This window comes from Botrytis sinoallii (genome assembly GCF_014898435.1).
Source record: "Botrytis sinoallii strain Bc 23 chromosome Unknown BSIN_033, whole genome shotgun sequence".
NCBI lineage: Eukaryota > Fungi > Ascomycota > Leotiomycetes > Helotiales > Sclerotiniaceae > Botrytis > Botrytis sinoallii.
The window spans coordinates 1-27,854 of NW_024066060.1; positions in this window are offsets into that span (position 1 = coordinate 1).

The following is a 27,854-nucleotide window of genomic DNA, read 5'->3' on the forward strand; positions in this document are numbered from 1 at the left end:
TCTTTGTATTCGTCTAAATATCTTTGATATAATAGTTATTATATTGAAATTATTTTTTTTGAATGAATTTCCTTATTTATATATTCAGAAACTTTCTTTTATAACTTCAAATATAATAAGTGAAAAGAAATTCGTAAAATCATAAAAATCCTTTATTTATTAGCTAAAATCCCTAATCTTTTATTAACAAATCAATCCCTTCCTTTAATCCTATTCTATCTATTTTATTATTTTAATATTAATCTTATTTATATTGATTAAATCAGTAAAAGCTTAATATGACTTTCCTTTTGTTATTATATTAACCGAATTAGTCAGACTATCAATTCAAATCATTTTAACAATCTCTTTTTGCTTATAGAATTGATATAGTGTTATAATATCAATCATTAATCTCTTTTTCACTAATCATTCCTAGTTTTATAAATAGATTATATAATAACTTGAAATAAGTATATAAAATTAATGGAATCTTCTTGCTAAGAATAATACTAACTATAAAAGTAATTGTTGTATCGATATTGAATTTCTGAATTAATTTATATAGCTTGGATCCAAAAACATTATATATAACTTTGTTGGCATTTAATAAATAACTAATAAATGATATTAGTATTGTGATATTTAATCTATTATAACAATTATATAGTCTATTTGAAATAAAATAATCCTTATTGTTTGCAAAAAAGATATCAGTAAAAACAATAATCTTTAAGTGAATCTAAGTCAAATAATATATATTTGAGTTCTTAGTAGAGTTTTCTTTTTGCTACTTGATATGCTTATTTAATATTATAATATTATCCTTATTAAATTAGATTATTTGTATTATTATAAACAAATCGAAAGATTTATCTCAGATTAATATATAATTACAATATATATTCCGCAGGCTTGTTATATAATATACTATTTATATATAGAAGTATACTTCGAACCTTGCTATGTGTATTATGCATATTTATAGATTCTATAAATATAAACTATAGATTGTTATATTATCTTTTCTGATTAAAATAAATATTATTATTTTTAAATATAACAATAATATTATTAAACTTTAATAAATAATTATAAATAAGTTCCTTATAATTTTTAATTATAAAATTAGTTTATTTGAATTATTTATTCTTAGTTTATATAAATGTATTATCCTTAATGATAAGTGTATTATTTATCTAAAGTTTTATAATATTAAATTCAGTTTTTTATTATTAATATATAAAAGATAAGAATTATATATAGATTGCTGTATCTTAAGCTTTTTTATAATGATGAGTATAGTATATTTGGAATCAATAGTTTCTTATTTCAGAAATACTATATAATAGCTTAATAATAAGTAAAATTATATTGGTTAATAGATTCATTTCTTTCGAAGTATGGGTATAAAAGTGGCAATGCAAGTTTGAAATGGATTAAGTATATATCTGAGTAATATCTTAAATATATATTTCTATATCTGTTTTTCGAGTATTTGTAATTAGTAAACTAAAATATATTGATATAATTATTGAATTATTAGGGCTTATATTAATATAGATATTTTATTAGAATTATATATACTTGAATAATTAGTCTCGATTTATGGAATTCAGTATCTATTCTTTTATTCTTGATTTTATTAACAAATTGTAATTTAAAAATATATATATTAAAAGGAATATCAAAAGTAATATAATTCGAAATATATTTTTAATTATTAATTCATAAATCTTTTTCTTTTGGATTCCTCTATCTAATAGAATCCTTAGAATCAGTAAACAAAAATATTTGGAATAGTAATCTTGTATATAAGCTTGAATTTGAGATATAATTATTTGTGGAAAAGATATTAGTATAGTATCTAATTGTTTTGAATAAATTCAAGCAAGGTTTCTTTGAATCATTGTATATGTTAATTGTTTGTTTCTGAAGAAAATAATATAATTTTATTAGCATTTGGCAAAGTTATTTCGGGATTAATATTATAATCAATTTCTTTAATTTTCTTAATATATTTAGCTTTTAAATGTTTATAGTATAGTTTTATTAATATAAATCTAATCTATAAATCTATAAAATAGATTAATAGGCAATTTCTATCATTGAACGCTTCTAAACTCTTATGGTTGCATTATTCTTCTGGGTGTTTGCATTAATCCAACGAATGGTATGAAATAAAGAGGGACGTTGTGAGAATATTTAAAAAGTGGTGGGACTTAATCCTTTAAGATAATTACTTTGTATTCTCAGATAAATCTGAATAGTATAACAAAAACGATTATTGTGTGGGATATAGTTTTACGATATTATTGTGGTAAGCAATAGATTGATAGCAGTTATAACTGAGTATGGGAATAGTTATATATCTTTGATACTAAGATGATCGGTGTGTGACGGGGGTTAGAATGTCTTCTGAATATTATTGATTGTTTTTATTAGGGATAGATATGGTTATATATTGATAGTATATTAGTAATCTAGAGAATACAAGAAAGTGTAATTGTTTTCTTTTAATAAGTATATTATAAATACTATTAAGTAATACAATATTACAATATTGCAATCAGATGATTCTCTGAATATATTAAGATTGAGGACAACAAGGCAGCTGATTGTTTGCTGATTAGAATATAAGTGGGCTGCTTGATTCTGATCCTTTTGTTTTTCTATAATTAACAGCACTTGCTTTGCTCTATATATCAATATCTATACTTCGAGAGTAAATAGTAAAAGAAAAAAAAAGATCTGATTTTCGAAATATATAATATATAAAAAACCAATATATAATTTCGGAATCAGAAAATCTCAAACTTTTTTATAGAGTATTTACAGATTTATAGTAATAAGAATCGGATATAATGACTTTACGATCTATTATATTAGATTTAATTACGAAATAATATAAATACCTGTATATATAGAATTGAGAAAAGCTCATTGTACTTTTTTCAATACTCAATCAATAATCAGATGTGTAGCGACTAACTGCTTATATTAAATTGTTTTCGATCTGAATAGGATGTAATAGTATATATCGATTATATTCTATGAATATAAAACAGTTTTTACTAACCTCCTTATTAAATCCAGATTCTATATTAGGATATATTTAAACTATACAAAATCATATGAATACCAATTTACTCCGATATCTCAAGGATAAGCTCTCCATTCTAAACAATCTAAAACCTGTATCAACTAGCTATACACACTCCAAGTGCACTTTCAATCAATAGTAATCGATCTAATTATCTGCCGATATTCAGATAATATATAAAACAAAATTCTTTAAAAGAGAATCACAAACCTTTAGATAGAATAGCTATAGGATTGTTATAAAGTAATATTAAGCAAAGGAATATTAGAGGCAACAAGTTTCTGATTAGCTAATATTATATTACTATGAATAGCAGAAATGTTAGTGTTCATAGGGCCCACTCCTTAGTACATCTAGAATATCCTTCGGGAGGTCAGATATTAGATGTTAATCACTATAAATAAATAAATAAATAAATAAATAAGATAGATTAAGAGTATATATCTCCCTTTTATATTAATAAATGAAAAAGGTTCTTTTTACTTATTAATAGCTATTTTATTATTCTCTTTTCAGATTAAAATCTTATTGTTTAATAACAAGTATAAATATAGTTATAAAGGGTCTTTTATATATATTCAAAACCTCTTTATATTTGTATAGAACTATATAATCTGCAATCTTTATTATAGCTTTAGAGATTACAGTAGTATATTATTGAATAGTAGGTGTTAGAGAGCTGGTATTAATATACAGGGAAAAGTACCAAAAACGAGTAAAGTAGATATTAAACCATTAGATCCAGCAGTATCATTGATTTCTTTATAATTATTGAAATATAGCTGCCTTGTGAATACCGAGTTTATAAACCTTTTATAAATAATTTCGTAAGATCTTTGTAATAGTATATAAAATCTCTTAATAATACCCAATTGAATAATGTACCTTCACAAAAACTGTTTTTGTCTGAATGGATATTGATATAGCATATTGTTAAAACTCTCTTCCAATAAGTTGGTATCAATATTATAAGTGATATACTCTAATAGATCAATATATATATTAATTTAATATTTATAGAGTTTATTCTATATATACTTTGTAGATATATTACTTAGCCATTAAGCGGTTGAAAATATATGGCTTTATTGATAATATACAGAATCAAATCATTATTGATCTAAAGTATATTGATAAGTATAATATAATTGAATTCAAAATCCTTATTGAACAAAAAGAATTTGAATTTATCGAGCAACTTGTTATGAATTTTGATAATGATAATAAAACTTGGTAAACTATTTGATCACTTTAAAGTCCTTATTATACCCGAAGTATTTAAGTATTTTATAGAATTTGTATATAGATGGATAGCCAAATTGATAATGAATTTATTGTAATTTGATTTTAATAAGATAGTAATTATTATTATTAATAGAATAATTGATTAATCCCTTAATATTGATATTCTATAGCAAAAATGTATAGCCGAATTATTAATATATAAAATAAATGCCTTTAGATATAATAGTAATATTATTAAGATTATTATATTTAAATCTAAGTCTATTCACATCAACTAAAGAAAGTAAGGATGAAAGGTCAGCTTCTATTATATTCCATTTTATTTTTTTAAATAAAAACTTGATATAAAATAAATCAATAGAACTCGTTGCTTTAATGCTGTATTAGATTATCACTTGTTCAGCAATAGCTTTATTATATTTAACATTCTCAATCTTTTCTATACCAAATACTGATTATATTTGATAGATAATCTTTTAGCCACATCTGTATCAATTATAATACCGAAAAATATATTAGTATTATATTGTTTGTTGCTTATAATAAATATCTCAACTATCAATTTATAAACACTTATAGCGTTATTGAAATTAGTTGTTATTAAAAAATCATTACAAGTATCCATTGAAATAAAAAATATCCTGGAGACTCCTTTAGAACCGCTTGTATCAGTAAGATATTGATTAATGAGATAGTTATTATTATTATCATTATTATCATCTCAATTATCTTCTTATTTGATATTAGTGACGAACTGATTATATTGTTTTGTAAAGCTCTTGTTGTTGAGATTGCTGTATTTGGTATAGTAATTTGTCTTAAGTCAATCTTTCTCTTTTTGTGTATACTTATAGTATCTATAGCCCTTCTTTTTGTAATCAGGGAAATAATAATTGTTCTTGCTTTTATTAGCTAATACAAAGAAGGATTGTTGATCAATGTATTTATTATAAGGTTTTCAAAAGGAAAAGTCCGAAGATACATTATTATAGAAATATTGATTTATAAGGAATGTCTCAGATAAAGAGTATAGTTTCAGAAATATCTTTTGATAAGAGTTGATAGTCTATTTAATCTGATTAATAAGCTTTACAACAATTAAATAAGAATTGTATATTGCAAAGTAATATTTCAGAATACTATTATATATAAACAAAATCCTAATATAGTATAATTGAGAATTATATATTATTCTAGGAATAATATATTGGAGAAAGTATAAATCTGTAATTATTATATTAAATATTTCCTGAAACTCTATGGATAGATTTTTCTTGATATAATCCTTGAAAATAATATTATTCTATTTAAGAAGTATATTCCATTAATATTCAGATCCTTCGAAATTGTTGATTATTATATTATACAAATCTTAATATAAATCAGGAAGACTGCTAAGATTTGCCTGATAATAGTCTTTAGTCATATTCACAAGCATAATCGGAAAGGTTGTTATAGTTATTTCTACTAATACAAATACCCTGCAATAATACTTTCCGAATATAGAGATCTTCAAATCAAAAGAGTTATTGATATCTTTATATCTATTATTATCTCTATAGATTTTCGAAAGATTAATAAAATAATAGCTCTGATTGCGTTAATTATTATCCTTACAATTGAAACGATCAGAATGATCCCTATCCCTATCATCTCTATCATCACCTTTACCACTATTACCGCCACCTCTATCATTATTATTATCTCAACCACCGCCCCAATTGTTATCATTATTCGGATTATTATTATCACTAGATAATTCTGTAAAAATATTAATTAATAGTATCACGCTAAAAGTGATATCACCGATAGCATTAAGCTAATTGGGTTTATATAGGCATATTCTCTCGTGACAAATAGAATTCTAAAGTCTAATTCTGATGCTAATAAAGATGCATGTGGGATTTGTACATCCCTAGATTGAAATAAAGCTGGTTCTCTATACATATCAAGAGGAATAATCAAACTACTTATAAATTTACCGGGTTTTAGCAAAATTAGATAACCAGCTAGATTACCATTCTGAGATTCAATGAAAAGTTCGACTTGTGATCTCGAATCGAGTCCGATAGGAAAATGAGTCCATTTGTGGATACAAATGATTATACCTTATTAATCTGGTATTCCAAAAGTTATTCCATAGTTCAATTATAATACTCTTTGTGAAAAAATATTTCTATTAAAGCATTATTGATATAAACTCTATAATATTATAAAATCTTGTAAAAATCATATAATATTAACTTATCAATACTCTTGAGTAAAATTTATTGAATAAGCTCGAAATCAAATATGATTATATTCTGAAGAGATATATTGATAATCTCTATATTCGAGTATATAGCCATTTGAAAAAGAAAGTATTTGTCAATCTGATATTCTATTTTCATTTTGAATATATATTCTTTATAGAACTATTTAATTTTATTGAAATCTTTTGAAAAGGAATAGTTCTGAGATTTTTCTTTAAACTTCAAATCCTTAGTAGTTTTCTGAGTTTTTCTTTCTTTAGTTATTATTTTGTTAGGAATATAAAGATTGAAAAGAGTAGAAGGATAAGAAGAAGTATTAGTTATATCTTTATAGAGAGAAGTCTTGAATTTCTGTTACAAAGGATCGGTATCATTAGTTGTTATATCGATAAATCCTCCTATATCAATGGATTGATTAAATGAAATAGGTTTCTTGTTAGCATTGGGTTTCTTGCCAGCTTGCTTAGAGCTAATACTAGCGCTTGCCCGGGATGTTATAATACTGATAATGGGAAATAAAAGAAGTAAAAATAAAAAAAGGATTTCGAATAAGTAATTAAGTAATTTGTGATATCACTAATTAGTATTAGTTCGAGAGAGATACGAAAGATATAGTTCCCACTATCAATAGGCCCCTAAATATCTGTATTGTATTCTGTCTAAAGAGCTAGCTAATGAAGGGAAATAGTAGGCCTTATATAAGCACTACTGAAAGAGCTAGTCTCCTTCACATTTGCCTAAATACCTTTGATATAGTAGTCATTATATTGAAATCATTCTTTTGAAGTGAATTCCCTTATTCACATACTCAGAACTCTTTTTTATAGCTTCAAATATAATGGCTGAAAAGAAATTCGTAAAATCATAAAAATCCTTTATTTGTTAACTAAAGTCCCTAACCTTTTATTAGTAGAACTAATCCTTTTCTTTAATTCTATTCTATCTACTTTATTATTTTGATATCGATTTTATTTATATTAATCAGATCAGTAAGAGCTTGATATAGCTTTCCTTTTGTCATTACATCGGCCGGATTAGTCAGACTATCAATCCAGATCACTTCAATGATTTTCCTCTACTTGTAGGATTGATATAGTATTATAATATCGATTATTAATCTCTTTTTATTAGTTATTCCCAGTTTTGTAAATAGGTTATATAATAACTTAAAATCAGTATACAAAATTAATGGAATCTTTTTGTTAAGAATGGTGTTAACTATAAAAGTGATTGTTGTATCAATATCGAATCTCTGAACTAATCCATATAACTCGGATGTCAAAACACTATATATGACTCTTTTGCATTTAATAAATAATCAATAAATAATATTAGTATTATTGTATTTATCTATTATAACAATTATATAGTCTATTTAGAATAAATAATTCTTATTATTTATAAAAGAGATATTAGTAAAGATAACAATCTTAAGTGAATTTAAGTCAAGTGGTATATATTTGAATCCTTTAATAGAGTTTTCTTTTTGTTACTTGATATGTTTGTTTAATGTCATAATATCATTCTTGTTAGGTTGGATTGTCTGTACTGCTATGAATAGATCGAAAGATACTTTGGGTTAATATATAATTGTAATGTATATTTTGTAGGCTTGTTATACAACATACTGTTTATGTATAGAAATATATTTCCGAATCTTATTATATATATTATATATATCCATGGATCCTGTAGATACAAGCTATAGATTATTATATTACTTTTTCTAATTAAAATGAATATTATTATCTTTAAATATAAGAGTAATATTATTAAACTTTAATAGATAATTGTAAATGAGTTTCTTGCAATCTTTAGTTATAAAGTCAGCTTACTTGAATTATTTATCTTTAGTTTATATAAATACACTATCCCTAATAATGAATGTATCATTTATCTAAAGTTCTATAATACTAAATCTAATCCTCTTATTATTAGTATACAAAAGACAAGAGTTATATATGGATTACTATATTTTAAGCTTTTTACAATAATGAATATGGTATATCCGGAATCAATAGTTTCTTATCTCAGGAACACTATATAATAACTTAATAATAAGTAAAATCATATTGGTTAATAGATTCATTTCTTTTAGAGCATAGGCATAAAAAGTACGATACAAATTCGAAGTAGATTAAATGTATACCTAAGTAATATCTTGAATATATACTTTTATACCTGTTTTTCGAGTATTTATAATTAGTGAGATTAAAATACATTAATACAATTATTGAATTATCGGGGATTGTATCAATATAGATATCTTATTAGTATTATTATATACTTGAATAATTAATCTCGATTTGTGGAATTCAATATTCGTTTTTTTGTTTTTAATCTTATCAATAAATCGCAACTTAAAAATACATATATCAAAAGGAATATCTAAAAGTGATATAATCTCGAATATATCCTTAGCTGTCAATCTATCAATCTTTTTCTTTCTAGATTCTTTATATATAATGGGATCCTTAAAATCAATAGCAAAACATTCAGAGTAATAATTTTGTATATAAACTTGAATCTGAGATATAACTATTTGCGGAAAAGATATTGGTATAAGTATCTAGTTATTTTTGAATAAATCCAAAAGAAATTCCTCTAGATTCGTTACACACATAATCACTATTCCTGAAGAAAGCGATATAATTTTGCCGGAATTTGACAAAGTTACCTTAGAATCAATATCATAATCAATTTCTTCAACCTCCTTAATACGTCCAGCTTCTAAACACTCATAATACAGCTTTACCAATATAGATCTAAATCTCGTAAATCCATAAGATAAATCAAGAATATATATCTCCCCTTCCATACTAATAAATGAAAAAGATCCTTTCCACTTACCAATAACTATTCCATTGCCCTCTCTCCAAACCAAAACCTTACTATTTAATAGCAAATCATAAAGTACAATCGTAAAGAGTCCGTTATATATATTCAAGGCCTCTTGTACTTATATAGAACTATATAATCTATAAACCTCTATTATAGCTTTAGAGATTACAATAGTATATTATTGAATAATAAGTATTGAAGGACTAATATCAACCATACAGAGAAAAATACCAAAAACAAATAAAGTAAGCATTAAACTATTAGATTCAACAATATCATTGATCGTCTTTATAATTATTTGAAGTATAGCTGCCTTGTAAATACTGAGTTTATAAACCTCTTTATAAATAATTTTGTAAGATTTTTATAATAATATATGAAATCTCTTAACAATACTGATTGAATAATACACCTCCACAAGAACTATCTTTATCTAAATAAACATTAATATAATATATTATTAAAACTCTCTTCCAACGAAATTGATATCAATATTATAAGTGATATACTCCGATAAACCAATATATATATCGATTTAGCATTTACAGAGTTTATTCTATATATACTTTGCAAATACATTGTTTAGCTATCAAGTGGCTTGAAAACGTATAGTTTTATCGATAATATATAGAATCGGATTATTGTTGATATAAAATTTATCAACAAGTATAATATAATTGAACTCAAAATCCTTATTAGATAAAGAGAATTTGAATCTGCCAGATGACTTACTATAGACTTGACAATAATAACAAAACTTGATAAACTATTTGATTATTTCAAAGTCTTTATTATACCCAAAGTGTTTAAGCATTTTATAGAACTTATATGCAGATAGATAACCGAACCGATAGTGAATTCGTTATAACTCGACTTCAGTAAGATAGCAATTATTATTACTAATAAAATGGTTAATCAGTCCTTTGATATTAATATTCTATAGCAAAAATGTATGGCTGAATTATCAATATATAGAATAAACATTTTTAGGTGTAATAGTAATATCATCAAGATTGTTATACTTGAATCTAAGTTTATCTATATCGGCTAAAGAAAACAAGAATAGAAGGTTGGCTTTTATTATATTCCATTTTATTTCTTTAAATAGAAGCTTGATATAAAACAAATTAATAGAAATCATTGCTTCAATATTATATTGAATTATTATTTGTCTAGTAATAGCTTTATTGTACTCAATATCCTTAATCTTTTTCTATGCTAAATATTGGTTGTATCCAACAAATAATCTCTTAGCTGTATCTGTATTGATCATAATATTGAAGAATGTATTAATATTATATCACTTATTGCTTATAGTAAATACCTCAACTATCAATTTATAAACACTTGTAGTATTATTGAAATCAATCATTATTAAAGAATCATTACAAGTATCTATTAAGATAAAGAATGTCCTGGAGACCCCTCCAGAACCACTTGTATTAGTAAGATACTAATCAATAAGATGGTTATTATTATTATTATTATTACTATCTCGATTATCTTTTTATTTAATATCAATAATAAACTAATTATATTGTTTTGTAAAGCTCTTATTATTGAGATTACTGTATTTGATATAATAATTTGTTTTAAGTTGGTCTTTCTTTTTTTGTATATACTTATAGTATCTATAACCCTTTTTCTTATAACTAGGAAAATAACAATTATCCTTGCTTTTATTAGTTGATATAAAAAAGGATTATTAATCGGTGTATTTATTATAAGATTTCTGAAAGGAAGAGTCTGAAGATATATTATTATAGAAATATCGATCTGTAAGGAATATCTCAGATAAAGAGTATAATTTCGGAAATGCCTTTCGATAAGAGTCGATAGTCTGTTTAATCTGATTAATAAGCTTTACAACAATTAGATAAGGATTATATATCGCAAAGTAGCATTCTGGAATACTATTATATATAGACAAAATCTTAATATAATATAATTAAGGATTGTATATTATTCTGGGAATAATATACTAGAAGAAGCGTAAATCTGTGATTATTGTATTAAATACTTCCTAAGGCTTTATAAATAGATTTTTCTTAATGTAATTCTTAAAAATGATATTATTTTATTTAAAAAATATATTTCGTTGATATTCAGATCCTTCGAAATTATTAATCATTATATTATACAAATCTTAATACAAATCAGAAAGACTACTAAGATTTGTCTAATAATAATCTCTAGCCATATTTATGAGTATGATTGAAAAGATTATTATAATTATCTCTATTAATATAAATATCTTGTAATAATATTCCCCGAATATAGAGATCTTCAGATCAAAAGAGTTATTGATATCCTTATATCTATCATCATCTCTATAGATTTTCGAAAGATTAATAAGATAATGGCTCTGATTGTATTAATTATTGTTTTTGTAATTAGAACAATTAGAATAATCCCTATTCCTATTATCTCTATCACTGCCTCTACTGCTATTACTGCTGCCTTTATCATTATTATCACCTCAACCGTTATTCCAATTGTTATTATCATTCGGATCATTACTATTACCAGGTAATCCTACAGGAATATCAACCAATGGAATTCCAGAGTCTGATTTTGATATTAGTAAAGATATACATAGGACTCGTATATCCTCAGATTGAAATAAAACTGATTCTCTATGTATATCAAAAGGAATAATCGAACCACTTATAATTTTGCTGGGTTTTAATAAAGTTAGGTAATCAGCTAGGTTACCATTCTAAAATTCAATAAAAGGTTCGGCTTGTAGTCTCAAACCAAGTCCGATAGAAAGGTGGATTCATTTCATAAATATAAATAATTGTATCTTATTAATCTGATATTTCAGAAGCTATTTCGCAATCTAATCATAATACTCTTTATAGAAAAATGCTTTTATTAAAGTATTATCGAGATTTGTATTCATATTAATATAAACTCTATAATATTATAAGACTTTACAAAAGTTATATAATATCAATTTATCAACACTCCTAAATAAAGCTTGTTAAATAAGCTCAAAATCAAATATAATTATATTCTAAAGAGATACATTAGTAATCCTTATATTCGAATATATAGTTATTCGAAAAAAAAAGTATTTGTTAATCTGGTGTTTTGTTTCTATCTTGAATATATATTCTTTATAAAACTATTTAGTTTTATTGAGATCTTTTGAAAAGAAATAATTCTGAGATTTTCTTTTGAATTTCAAATTCTTAATAGTTTCCTGAGTTTTTTTTTTTAGTTATTGCTTTATCAGAAATATAGGGATTGAAAAGAATAGAAGAATAAAAAGAAGTACTGGTTATATTTTTATAGAGAGAAGTCTTAAATTCTTATTACAAAGAATCAGTATCATTAGTTATTGTGTTAATAAATTCTTCTATACTGATGGATTGATTGAATAGAATAGGTTTCTTATTAGCATTGGGTTTCTTGCCAGCTTGCTTAGAGCTAATATTAGTGTTTGCTCGGAATGTTATAGTACTGACAATGAGAAATAAAAGAAATAAAAGTAAGAAGGTATTTCGAATAAGTAAGTTAAGTAATTTGTGATATTACTAATTAGTATTGGTTCAATAATAAAATCAGGAATACGGAAGACGTGATTCCCACTATCAGTAGGCCCCTAAATGTCTATATTGTATTCTGTCTAAAGAGCTAGCTAATAAAGGGAAATAGTAGGCCTTATATAGGCACTACTGAAAGAGCTAGTCTCCTTCGCATTCGCCTAAATACCTTTGATACAGTAGCCATTGTATTGAAGTCATTCTTTTGAAGTGAATTCCCTTGTTCACACAATAATTTTGTATTAGAACTTTTCAGAGTATTTATACCTTATTCTTTTTTCCTAATATATAGCTTTAATCAGTTTATAAATAGGTATTATATATTTATTATCTAAAGCCAAAATACAAATCTCAATCTGGCTTGCTTTAATATAATAATTCTAACCAGAAGATTAGTTTTTATAAGGAGTATGATTATCAGGGTTGTTTTATAGACAAATAAAGCTTCTCAAATTATATTGTAAATTGTCTTACTAATTAGATCGATATATTTCTTAATTCTAATACTAACCAGAACATAGCCTACATTTGGGTATTATTTGTATAGTTCATCGAATTATATTTCAAAGCCGAAAAGGGCAATGGGGAGTATACAAGTAATAATCGCTTTTTGCAAATAGATTACAAATAATCTATAAGCTGTATAAGCTATTAATCAAATATAGAATACAATATATATAGCTTTTGCAATATACATTTTGATATATTATAAGAATATTAAATTTATTTATTTATTTATTTATTTATAATGATTAACGTCTAATGTCTGACCTCCCGAAGGGTATTCTAAACGTACTAAAGAGCGGGCCTACAGACTGCTGACATTCCTGCCACTCATAGTAATATAATATTAACTAATCAGAAGCTTATTGCTTTTGGTGTTCCTCCGTTTAGTATCGCTTGTAGCGATCCTGCAACTGTTTTGTTTAAAGGTTTATGATCCTCTTTCAGAGGATCTTGTTTTGTATATCATCCGGATATCGGAGGATGATCAGGTCGATCGCTATTGATCGGGAGTACACTTGAAGCACATATAACTAGTCAATACAAATCTTAGATTATTCAAAATAGAGAACTCATTCTTAAGGTATCAGAGCAAATTGGTATTCATACGATTTCGTATAGTTTGGGCATATCCTAATATAGAATCTGAATCTGATGAGGAGGTTAGTGAAACTGTTTTGTATCCACAGAATACAATTGATATATGCTATTATATTCTATTCGGATTGAAGACGATTTGATATAAATGGTTAGTTATTATATATCTAATTATTGATTGAGTATTAAAAAAAATACAATAGGCTTTTCTCAATCCTACATATACAGATATTCATACTATTTTTGTAATTAAATCTAATATGATAAGCTGTAAAGTCATTATATCTAATCCTTATTGTTATAAGTCTATAGAGTACTCTGTGGAGAAACTTGAGATTCCCTGATTTCGAGATATCATATATCAGTTTTTATATATTATATATCTTGAAAATCAAGCCTCTCTTTTCCTTTTATTATTTATTCTCGAAATATAGATATTTAGTATATAAAGCAAAGCAAATGCTACTAACTATAGAAAGGCAGAAGGGGTTAGAATCAAGTGATCCAATTATACCCTAATCGGCAAAGCGATTGGCTGTCTTGTTGCCCTCAATCTCAATATACTCAAAGGACCACCTGATTGCAATATCGTAATATTGCATCGCTCGATAGCACTTGTAATATATCTATTGAAAGGAGATAACTATATTTCCTTGTATTCCCCAGATTACTAATATATTATTATCACGGAGGTAATAGCTATGTCTAATGATCACTTTGATCAGGAGATAGGTATATAAAGTAATAATAAACTAGATTGATTTGAGGTATAATCATAAGAATCATACCTGCTTTATATATCCTGATCAGGCAATAGAGTCGCCTAATTAGGTATATAGAATATACAAATGAATTGAGTGAAATAGTTTTAGTAATCATGGGAATGAATATTCCGGAGAAGTATTAGGATTAATATTATAGGGTTACATTATATAGTGAATTCTGTGATACACTCCCCAGATCGCTCGATACTTTAATGGTTATATTGAGGGATTTGTATAGTAAATAAAGAAATTTTTTTTTTCTGGTTGTGAGCAGTGTAAGTATTAGTAAGTGTTTTGTTTGGGTAGTTGCTGTGATTTTACCTGCTAAACAGGTTTATTTATTAGATAAAGGAGTATAAAATATATAAAACATATAATTTTTCAAAAAAAAAAAAGAATAAGTTGTATTGTTGATTAGGAAAGGCTATAAGAAAGTAATGATATTTGAGTAAGGGAATTAATCCTTTAGATTATTGTATATCAAAAGGCTTGAATCATTTTGATTGTTATACGGTTGAGTGTTTGTATCAATTGATTCGATTGATTCGTGCATACGACGCTCTGTGGCAGAGATGGAATTGAATGGAATTCGATAGATTTTGAGAAAACTTAATAGATTGATATAATTATAAGAGGGAGACAGTTCCCCTTTCTTAAATTCATATTTGATAATTCCAATATATTCTTTTATTATACCTTTTCCTATTAAAGAATCCCCAAACTCTATTGATTTTATTAATCGATATATAATTGCCTTCCTATATACTTTATCAAAAAGTAACATTCAATCTAATAAATCTAATACTCAGCATTCTCCTAATCAGTTATTACTTACAACTAAAATTCAATCACCCTCCAACAAACAGTTTTTACGGATAAGATTATCCTTTAATAAATATCACTAAGATCTCAATAATAGCTTTTTGAAGAAGATTAAAGCTATTCGAGATTGCCGGATTAATGCAAACAAAGGTTGTATAGTGATAATTCTTGTGGATTGTGATAATCCTTTTGTTGATAGCAAAAAAGAATATTATTTTTTTGATCTTCCTTCCAATAGCAAGAGTTCCTTATTAAAATTATCTTTCTCTTTTTCTACTAATCCTACCCCCATTTTTAGGTCAAGTAAAAGCCGGATACTTATTCGCAAAGCTTGTAATAAGTATAAGCGGAAAGGCTTAAAGCGTAATCTTAGGAATAAGGATATGCAAAACGCTATTCCCTGTATAAAGTATATTCATTCTCTTTTCTCTGATTATTATAAAGAATATAGTAAGTATTTCAAATAAAGAAATACATTTTTTTTTTGATACTAAAAGTATACTATATATACTTATATATCTCTCCCAGTGTATTTAAAATCTTTAAATATTCGACTATTAAAGCTTTATAATCCTAAATTTGTAATACTTTCTGGAAAGATATATTCTAATCTTTTTTATTTTGTTATAATTTGTTAATATACTTTTTAAAGGATTATTCCAAACCAGAAATCGGCTTATATTATAATAACAATTATATTAGTAATAATTAAAGAGGATAATAAGTTTATCAATCTTAACTCTTTTTTATCACCAATACAGATTATATCTCCTTTCTCTACTCGATTATTACGATTATCCATTTGTCCTTCCCCCACCATAAAATTATTACCTCCTTCTCCAACTAGGAAACGAAGATCCTCTCCTACTCTTCAATCTTTTGCAATAAAGCATTAGAAGATTGATACAAGGGTTCCTATAACGAGTCCTAAGACTTGATTATAACCTGCTCACACTGCTTTGAAGAATAAAAAAAGAAGAATGAATTTGATAGTGATTTCGATAATAAATATAATACTATTAGTAAAGAGAATATAATTAACTTTGATAATAAGTTTGCTGAAAAGAAGCGAAAGCTTGAATTATGTGACGATTCAGTCCCTTTCAGGTTCCTTTCTCAGTCACTTAGCTTTTAGAACCTTAGCCTAGTATGTAACTCATTGGTATATATAGTTCGGAGTCCTTATAATTCTTTTTTTATTCTTTTCTTCCTTTTTTAGTTTTAGATTTTAAGGTAGAATTGAATCCTTTTATAATAATCTTTTATATTATCTAAAATTTATCTATACAAGCCTCTACTAACAACAGTATACCAAATAATATTTCATTTTTTTTTAGGCTATCTAAACATTAATATTGCGTGGACTAGAAGAATCTATATCAGAAGATAAGGAAATATTTTTGAAGGATAATTAACTAATAATAATTCCTTAATCCTTATATCAATTCTTTAAAAAAATCAAAAAAAATTGCAAAGAAGTGTATTTAAGCTTTTCCTTATGATTTTGAAGAATCCAGTATAATTATAATCTTTCAAAGCAAAGGATTATTATGTATTCCTTTTTTTCAAGCGAAAACTAGCCTTTCCATTTCAATCTCAAATCAGTTTGCTATTCTTGATAATAACGAAAAAGATTCGGATTTCTCCATTTCTAGAACGATTATACTATAAAAAAGCAAAGAATCAGATAAAGAAAAGCTCTCTGTCTAGACTAATAATCTTCTTAATCTTATTATTCAGTAAAATACTATTATTATTGAATTGAGATTAGAAATCAATAATATTTATATCTTTTATTCTTTTAAAAATAATTTTCGAAATCGATTCCCTGTTTTTTGGAAAGCTTTATATTAGTCAGTCCTTGATATAATTGAATCTGTAAATTCTATGAAAACTATTATATATTCTTTATACAAAAAGGATACTCATTTTGTTTCTAATTCAATCTTTTCTTAATAATTTATATTTGATAAATAAGATATAACTTTCTTTATTTCTTATAGAATAGAAAAGATTCTTTACTTTATAAAAAAGCTTTTAAATAACAAAACCTTGAAGCCCAAATTATAAAAATATCTGATTGAATATAATCTAGAATAATATATATATGCTTTTATTAGTAAAAGGTAATACAGGATTTATATTGTTATTAATATCAAAGATATAGCTTGTAATCACTTGTAGTCTTTGCTTTTTGATCTATTTCCCGAATATAATGTATAAAGATTAATTGAAGCTATTATACAAGTTATTATTAATTTGACTAAGCAATAAATAGTATTAGATCAATACAAAACATTGAGACAAGGCGCAAATCAGTTATTTTGGGAATTCTATCAAAAATTTCGATAATTAGCTAATACTATCGGAATTCAAAATAGCTTTACTTTTCTCAATAACCTTCAAAACCGAATTAATATCAGATTAGCATATACTTGTATTACAGAGTTCGCTAGTTTCGAAGTGTTAATGATTATACAGCTCTCCTTCAAATTTATAATATAAATTATCGATTTATTAAAGTTAGAGAATATGTAACCGCATTAGCTACCCAATTAAACCTTACTAACAACCATATAACTGCTTTATAATAATTACACTTTATATTTAAGATTAGTTAAAAGATCTCATAATATTCTATAAATATCATTCTATTCTATTTATTATTGAATTATCAATCCAATACAGTTTCTATCTCGAATAATTCTTATTATAATTCCCAATCTTGGAAATCTAATAGTCTAGCGAGAAATTCGATTCCAATTCAATTCGATTCCTGAATTCAAGAGATTATTGACATTAATGAACTTTTTGATAAATCTACTAATGATTTTTCTGATATCTAATATTTAATGGATTTCGTTTAGAAAGAAGAAGTAATAAATATAAAGCCTTTAAAAAACGAATTTTAAGAAAAGTTTTCCTTTTAGAATATTTAAAAGATATAAGATATTTTAATCTATAAAAAACTAATAAAAGATCCTTATATAACTATTCCTTATATAATTTCGAAATAAGGAACTGTTTTTCAAGTTTAAGCTTTTATTAATTCTAGAGTTAATAGTTATACATTTATTAATAAAGCCTTTTTACAACAAATCTCCTTAGTATTTATTATCTTTATTGCTAAACTATTCGCTCCAATATCTATTAAAGAATATAATAATATTACAGGTAAACAAATTATCTATTATATTTGTTTTGTGACGATTCAGTCCCTTTTAGGTTCCTTTCTCAGTCACTTAGCTTCTAGGATCTTAGCCTAGTATATGACTTATTGGTGTATATAGTCCGGAGCCCTTATAGTTCTCTTCTTATTCTTTTCTTCCTTCTTTAGTTTTAGATTCTAAGGTAGAATTGAATTCTTTTATAATAGTTCTTTATATTATTTAAAACTCATTTATATAAACCTTTGTTGATAACAGTATATCAAATAATATCTTATCTTTTTTTAGGAAACTTAAGCATTAATATTATATGAACTAGAAGAACCTATACCAGAAGATAAGGAAATGTTTTTGAAGGATAGTTAATTAATAACAATTCCCTAATCCTTATACTAATTCTTTAAAAAGATCGAAAAGAATTGCAAAGAAGCATATCTAAACTTCTCCTCACGATTTCGAAGAATCCAGTACAATTATAATCTTTCAAAGCAAAGAATTACTGCATACTCCTCCTCCTTAAACAAAAGCTAGTCTTTTTATTTCAACCTCAAATCAGTTTACTATCCTCAACAATAACAAAGAAGATTCGGATTCCTTTACTTCTAAAATAATCATATTACAAAAAGACAAAGAATCAGATAAAGAAAAGTCTTCTGTTTGGATCAATAATCTTCTTAATCTTATTATTCAGTAAAATACTATTATTACTAAATTGAGATTAGAAATTAATAATATTCATACCTCTTATCCTTCTAAGAATAACTCTTGGAATCAATTCTCTATTCCTTGGAAAGCCCTATATTAATCAGTCCTTAATACAATTGAATCTATAAATTCTATAAAAGCTATTATATATTCTTTATACAAAAAGGATATTTATTTTATTCCTAATTCAATCTTTCCTCAATAATCTATATTTGATAAACAAGGTATAACTTTCTCTACTTCTTATAGAATAAAGAAGATTTCTTATCTTACAAAAAAGTTTTTAAATAATAAAATCTTGAAGTTCAAATTATAAAAATATCTGATTGAATGTAATCTGGAATAATATATATATACTTTTATTAGCAAAAAATAATATAGGATTTATATTGTTATTAATACCGAAGGTATAGCTTGTAATCACTTACAGTTCTTATTTCTTAATTCATTTCTAAATATAATATATAAGGATTAATTGAAGTTGTTATATAAGTTATTATTGATTCAACTAAATAATAAATAATATTAAATCAATACAAAATATTGAGATAAGGCGCAAATCAGTTATTTTGGGAATTCTATCAAAAATTTCGACAATTAGTTAATACTATTGAAATTCAAGATAGTTTTACTCTTTTTAATAGCCTTCGAAATCAAATTAATATTAGATTAGTATATACTTATGTTACAGAGTTCACTAGTTTTCGAAGTGTTAATGATTATATAGTTTTCTTTTAAATTTATAATATGAATTACCGATCTATTAAAGCTAGGGAATATGTAATTATATTAACTATTCAATCGAATTCTATTAGTAATTATATAATTATTTTATAATAGTTACGCTCTATATTTAAGACTAATTAAGAGATCCTATAACATTTTGCGAATACTGTTTTACTTTGTTTATTATCGAATCACTGATTCAATATAGTTTCTATTTTAAATAATCCTTATTATAATTCCTAATCTTGGAAATCTAATGGTTTAGTGAGAAATTCGATTCTAGTTTAATCTGATTCCCGAATTCAAGAGATTATTGATATTGATGAACTTTTTGACAAATCTATTAGTAATTCTTCCGATATCTAATATTTAATGGATTTCGTTTAGGAAGAAGAAATAATAAATATAAAGCCTTTAAAAAACAAATTTTAAGAAAAGTCTTTCTTTTAAAGTATTTGAAAAATATGAGATATTTTGATTTACAAAAACTAATAGGAGATCCTTATATAACTATTCTTTATACAATTTCGAAGTAAGAAATTGTTTTTAAGTTTAAGCTTTTATTGACTCTAGAACTAATAACTATATATTTATTGATAAAGCCTTTTTACAACAAATCTTTTTGATATTTATTATCTTTATTATTAAACTATCTATTCTGATATTTATTAAAGGGTATAATAATATTGTAGATAAACAAATTATCTATTATATTTATTTTATATTTACAATTGATAAATATATTCAATTATATATTCCTTTTCTGATTATTATTTTTCAGAACAATAATATTATTCTAGAACGATAATGGTTAGCTAAGTATTCCCTTTTTTTTGATTGTAAAAAGCAGAAACTGCTTTAGCTTTGTTTTTATCCTACAATTCTTTCTTTTGCTTTTAATTATATTCTCTTTTGGGAAAACCTTAAATCTAAGCCTTTAGATTTAGTAATGTAATTAGACATTAAGCGAAAAGATCAAAAATCAAATTAATATTAAAGAAAATAAAAATCCTTTATTCTTAATAATATATATTATTTTTTGAATCTAATTTTATAAGTTAATTTTGATTATGAAATTACTCTTTTAAACAATTCAACAAAATCCAATATATCTTTTAATATCCAAGTATTAGAAGTTTCTTTTCAAGAAAGCTTTAAAGTTTTGAAACTGTTGGTTCAATAATGAGATCAGGAATACGGGAGACGTGGTTCCCACTATCATTAGTAGGCCCCTAAATGTCTGTATTGTATTCTGTCTAAAGAGCTAGCTAATGAGGGGAAGTAGTAGGCCTTATATAGGCACTACTGAAAGAGCTAGTCTCCTTCACATTCGCCTAAATACCTTTGATACAATAGCCATTATATTGAAGTCATTCTTTTGAAATGAATTCCCTTGTTCATATATTCGGAACTTTCTTTTATAACTTCAAATACAATAACTGAAAAGAAATTCGTAAAATCATAAAAAATCCTCCATCTACTGACTAAAGTCCCTGACCTCTTATTAGCAGAATTAATCCCTTTCTTTAATCCCGTTCTACCTACTTTATTACCTTGATATCAATCTTATTTGTATTAATCAGATCAGCAAAAGCTTGATATGGCTTTCCTTTCATTATCACATCGACCGGATTAATTGAACCATCAATCCAGATCACTTCAATAATCTCCCTCCACTCATAGAATTAACATAGTGCTATGATATCAATCATTAATCTCTTTTCACTAGTCGTTCCTAGTTTTATAAATAGGTTATATAATGACTTAGAATTAGTATACAAAACTAATAGAATCTTTTGCCGAGAATGACATTAACTATAGAAGTGATTGCTGTACTAATATCGAATCCCTGAATTAATCTATATAGCTTGGATATTAAAATATTGTATGTAATTCTTTTGTATTTAATAAATAACTAATGAATAATATTAATATTATTGTATTTATTCATTATGATGATCATATAGCCTATTTGAAACAAATAGTTCTTATTATTTACAAAAGAGGTATTAGTAAAGATAACAATCTTAAGTGAATTTAAGTTAAGTAACATGTATTTGAGTTCTCTAGCAGAGTTTTCTTTTTGCCACTTGATATACTTATTTAATATTGCAATATCATCCTTGCTAGGTTGGGTTGTTTATATTACCATGAACAAATCGAAAGATGCCTCAGGTTGATATATAGTTGCAATATATACTCCGCGGGCTTGTTGTATAATATATTATTTATATATAGAAGTATGTTTCCGAACCTTGCTATATATATTATATATATTCATGAATCCTATAGATACAAGCTATAGATTGCCGTATTGCCTCTCCTAATCAAAATGAATATTATTACCCTTAAGTGTAAAAGTAATATTATTAAACTTTAATAAATAATTATAAATAAGTTCCTTATAATCTTTAGTTATAAAGCCAGCTTACTTAAATTGCTTATCCTTAGCTTATATAAATATACTATCCCCAATAATGAATGTATTATTTATCTAAAACTTTATAATACCAAATCTAGTCCCCTTATTATTAATATATAAAAGACAAGGATTATATATGGATTGCTGCATTTTAAGCTTTTTGTAATAATGAGTATGGTATATCCGGAACCAATGGTTTCCTACCTCAGGAATATTATATAATAACTTAATAATAAGTAAAATCATACCGATTAATAGATTTATTTCTTTTGAAATATAGATATAAAAAATGCAATACAAGTTTGAAGTGGATTGAATATATACCTAAGTGATATCTCGAATATATACTCCTATATTTATTTTTCGAATATTTATAATTAGTAAAACTAAAATACGTTGATATAATTGTTAAATTATCGGGGATTGTATTAATACAAATATCTTATTAGTATTATTATATGCTTAAATGATTAGCCTCGATTTGTGAAATTCAGTATTCATTTCTTTATTCTTAATCTTATTAATAAATTGCAACTTAAAAAATACATATACCAAAAGGAATATCCAAAAGTGATATAACCTTGAATATACTTTTAGCTATCAATCTATTAATCTCTTTCTTCCTGGATTCCTTATATATAATAGGATCCTTGGAATTAGTAGCAAAATATTCGGGGTAGTAATTTTGTATATAAGCTTGAATTTGAGGTATGATCATTTGTGAGAAAGATGTTGGTGTAGGTATCTGATTATTCTTAAATAAATCCAAGAGAGATTTTTCTGAATTTGTTATATGTGTAATTGCTATTCCTGAAGGAGACGATATAACTTTACCGAAATTTAATAAAGTTACTTTAGAATCAATATTATAATTAATTTCTTCAATCTTCTTAATATGTCCAGCTTCTAAATACTTATAATATAGCTTTATTAATATAGATCTAAATCTCATAGGTTTATAAGGTAGATTAAGAATATATGTCTTCTCTTTTATACTAATAAGTGAAAAAGATTCTTTTCATTTATTAATAACTGTTTCATTACTCTTTCTTCAGACCAAAATCTTGCTGTTTAGTAGTAAGTTATAAAGTATAGTTATAGAGAGTCCATTGTGTGTATTCAAGGCCTTTTGTATTTGTATAGAACTATGTAATCTGTAAACCTCTATTATAGCTTTAGAGATTGCGGCAGTATGTTATTGAATAGTAGATATCGGAGGGCTGATATTGATTATACAGGGAAAAGTATCAAAAACAAATAAAGTAGGTATTAAATCATTAGGTCCGGTAGTATCATTAATCGCCTTTATAGCCATCTGAAATATAACTATCTTGTAAACACCAAGTTTATAAACTTCTTTATAAATAATCTTGTAAGATCTTTATAATAATATATGAAATCTCTCAATAATACTGATTAAATGATATATCTTCATAGGGATTGTTTTTATTTGAATGGATATTGATATAACATATTATTAAAACTCTTTTCCAACAAAATTAGTATTAGTATTATAAGTAATATACTTTAGTGGATTAATATATATATCGATTCAATACTTATGGAGTTTATTTTATATATACTTTACAGATACATTGCTTAGCTATCAAACAGCTTGAAAACATATGGCTTCATTGATAATATACAGGATCGGATTATTATTGATATAAAGTACATCGATAAGTATAATATAATTAAACTCAAAATCCTTATTGAGCAAAGAGAATTTGAATTTGCCGGACGACTTACTATAAACTTAACAATAATAACAAAACTTGATAAGCTATTTGATCACTTCAAAGTCTTTGTTATGCCCAGAGCATTTAAGTATTTTATGGAATTTGTATATAAATGAATAATCGAACCAATAGTGAATTTATTGTAATTCGATTTCGGTAAGATAGTAATCATTATTATCAATAGAATGATTAATTAGTCCCTCGATATTGATATTTTATAGCAAAAATGCATGGCCAAATTGTTGATATATAGAATAGATGCCTTTAGATATAATAACAATATCATTAAGGTTATTATACTTAAACCTAAGTCTATTTATATCGACTAAAGAAAACAAAAATAAAAGATTAGCTTCCATTATATTCCATTTTATTTCTCTAAATAAAAGCTTGATATAAAACAAATCAATAAAAATCATTACTCCAATATTATATTGAACTATCACTTATCCAGCAGTAGCTTTATTATATTCAATATCCTCGATCTTCTTTTATATCAAATATTGATTATATTTGATAGATGATCTCTTAGCCATATCCATATTAATTATAATACTAAAGAATGTATTAATACTATATTACTCGCCGTTTGTAGTGAATATCTCAGCTATCAATTTATAAGTGCTTATAGTATTATTAAGATTAATCGCTACTGAAGAATTATTATAAGTATTTATTGAGATAAAGAATATCCTGAAGACCCCTCCAGAACTGCTTGTATTAGTAAGATATTGATTAATGAGATGGTTATCATTATTATTATTATCACTATTTCGATTATCTTCTTGTCCGATATTAATAACAAACTAATCATATTATTTTATAAAGCTTTTATTATCGAGATTGCTATATTTAGTATAGTAATTTGTCTTAAGTCAGTCTTTTTCTTCTTATGTATACTTATAGTATCTACAGCTTTTCTTCTTATAACCAGAAAAATAATAATCATCCTTGCCTTTATTAGCTAGTGCAGAGAAGGATTGTTGATCAGTATATTTATTATAAGATTTCCAAAAGGAAAAGCCTAAAGATATATTATTATAAAAATATTGATCTATAAGGAATATTTCAGATAAAGAATATAATTTCGGAAATACCTTTTGATAAAAGTTAATAGTCTATTTAATCTGATTAATAAATTTTATAACAATTGGATAAGGGTTGTATATTACAGAGTGAAACTTTGGAATATTATTATATATAAACAAAATCTTAATGTAATATAATTGAGGATTGCGTATTATCCTGGGAATAGTATACTAGAGGAAGCATAAATCTATAATTATTATATTAAATACTTCCTGAGACTCTATAAATAGGTTTTTCTCGATATAATCCTTAAAAATGATATTATTCCACTTGAGAAATATATTCCGTTAATATTTAGATCCTTTGAAATTATTGATTATTATATTATATTTATTTATTTATTTATTTATTATTTTACATCCGGGGGGCAAGCCACAGGGGCTCGCCACGACCTCCCAGGGGGTACTAGGGATGGACTAAACTAACAATTCTATATACATACAATTACTGGTATAGCCAAGTGTTCTGTTCTTCTACGGCTATAATGCTAATGGCGAGCAGGGCGGCTGTGCTACAAGCGCTCTTACCGCTTTATTCCAATTTGCAAGTTTGGGCTATCCAACTCACTTTATATTAAGAAGTTTAGGGATTGTTCGAAGCTTTTGTGAAAAAGTAGGGGATATTAGCCGGTAAGAGCTAGGGTAATTATAAACTAATAAGGCCGGAGTAATCGGACTGTTGAAGGCTAAGGTAATTATAGATTGCTATAAGTAAGTAATCATTATTATCAAAAGAGGGAGATATATTGTGATTGCTTGGATACGGGTGGAATTACTTTTTCTAGTGGGGAGGTAGGGTAGTGGTAGAGTGGAGGCTTCTCTATATTGGGGCTAGAGGATCAGGAAGGAGGTACGACATCCTTCTTTGATTGTATGCGGATGATAAGCTGTGGATTCATAGATAACTAGGCTTCGAAAAGATAGATATCGATCGGGATATGGCTCTGAGCAGAAGTGGGCACCAATCACTTTACCACTGAGCCAGCCACTCCTTACGGAGAACAATGGTCTTTTTGTTTTATTATATTATATAAATCTTAATATAAATTAGAAAGACTGCTAAGATTTGCCTGATAATAATCTCTAGCTATACTCACGAGTATAATTAGAAAGATTGTTATAATTATCTCTATTGATATAAATACCCTGTAATAATACTTTCTGAATATAGAGATCTTCAGATCAAAAGAGTTATCAATACCCTTATATCTATCATCATCCCTATAGATTTTCGAAAAATCAATAAGACAATAGCTCTGATTATATTAATCATTGTTCTTGTGATTGGAATAATCAGAATAATCCCTATTCCTATCACCTCTACTACCGCCTCTACTGTTATTATCGTTGCCTTTATCATTATTATTATCTCAACCACCACCTCAATTGTTATTATTATCCAAATCATTATTATTATTAGGTGATTTTGTAAAAATATTAATCAATGGAATTCCAAAGCTTGATTCTAATGCTGATAAAAGTGTACATAGGATTCGTATATCTCTAGATTGGAATAGAGCTGGTTCTTTATATATATCAAAAGGAATAATCAAACTACTTATAACTTTGCCGGGTTTTGGCAAAGTTAGATAACTAGCTAAAATACTATTCTGAGATTCGACAAAAGATTCGGCTTATAGTCTCGGATCGAATCCGATAGGAAAGTAGGCCTATTTTGTAGATATGAATAGTTGTACCTCATTAATCTGGTATTCCAGAAACTGATTTACAATCCAATTATAATACTCTTTATAGAAAAATACTTTTATTAAAGTATTATCGAGATTTGTATTTATATTGATATAAACTCTATAACATCGCAAAACCTTGCAAAAGTCATATAATATCAACTTATTAATACTTTTGAATAGAGCTTGTTGAATAAACTCAAAATCAAATATAACTGTATTCTGAAGAGATGCATTAATAATCCTTGTATTCGAGTATACAGCCATTCGAAAAAGAAAGTATCTGTTAATCTAATACTCTATCCCTATCTTGAATATATATCCTTTATAAAACTATCTAGCTTTATTGAGATCTTTTGGAAAGGAATAATTCTAAGATTTTCCTTTGAACTTCAAATCCTTAATAGTTTCCTGAGTTTTTCTTTCTTTAATTATTACTTTATCAGGAATATAGGGATTGAAAGAAATATTTTTATTTATTTTTATTTATTTATATTAATTAACGTCTGTTTTGGACCTCCCTAAGGGTATTTAGATGTGCTAAGATAAGGAACTATTTGAGCGGCGTGATCGTCGCAACCGAATTTAGCAATTTAACTTCAATACCAGGGGCTATTCGCTCCTCTACAAATGCGATCCGCTTCTATTTCCAGAAGGGAAT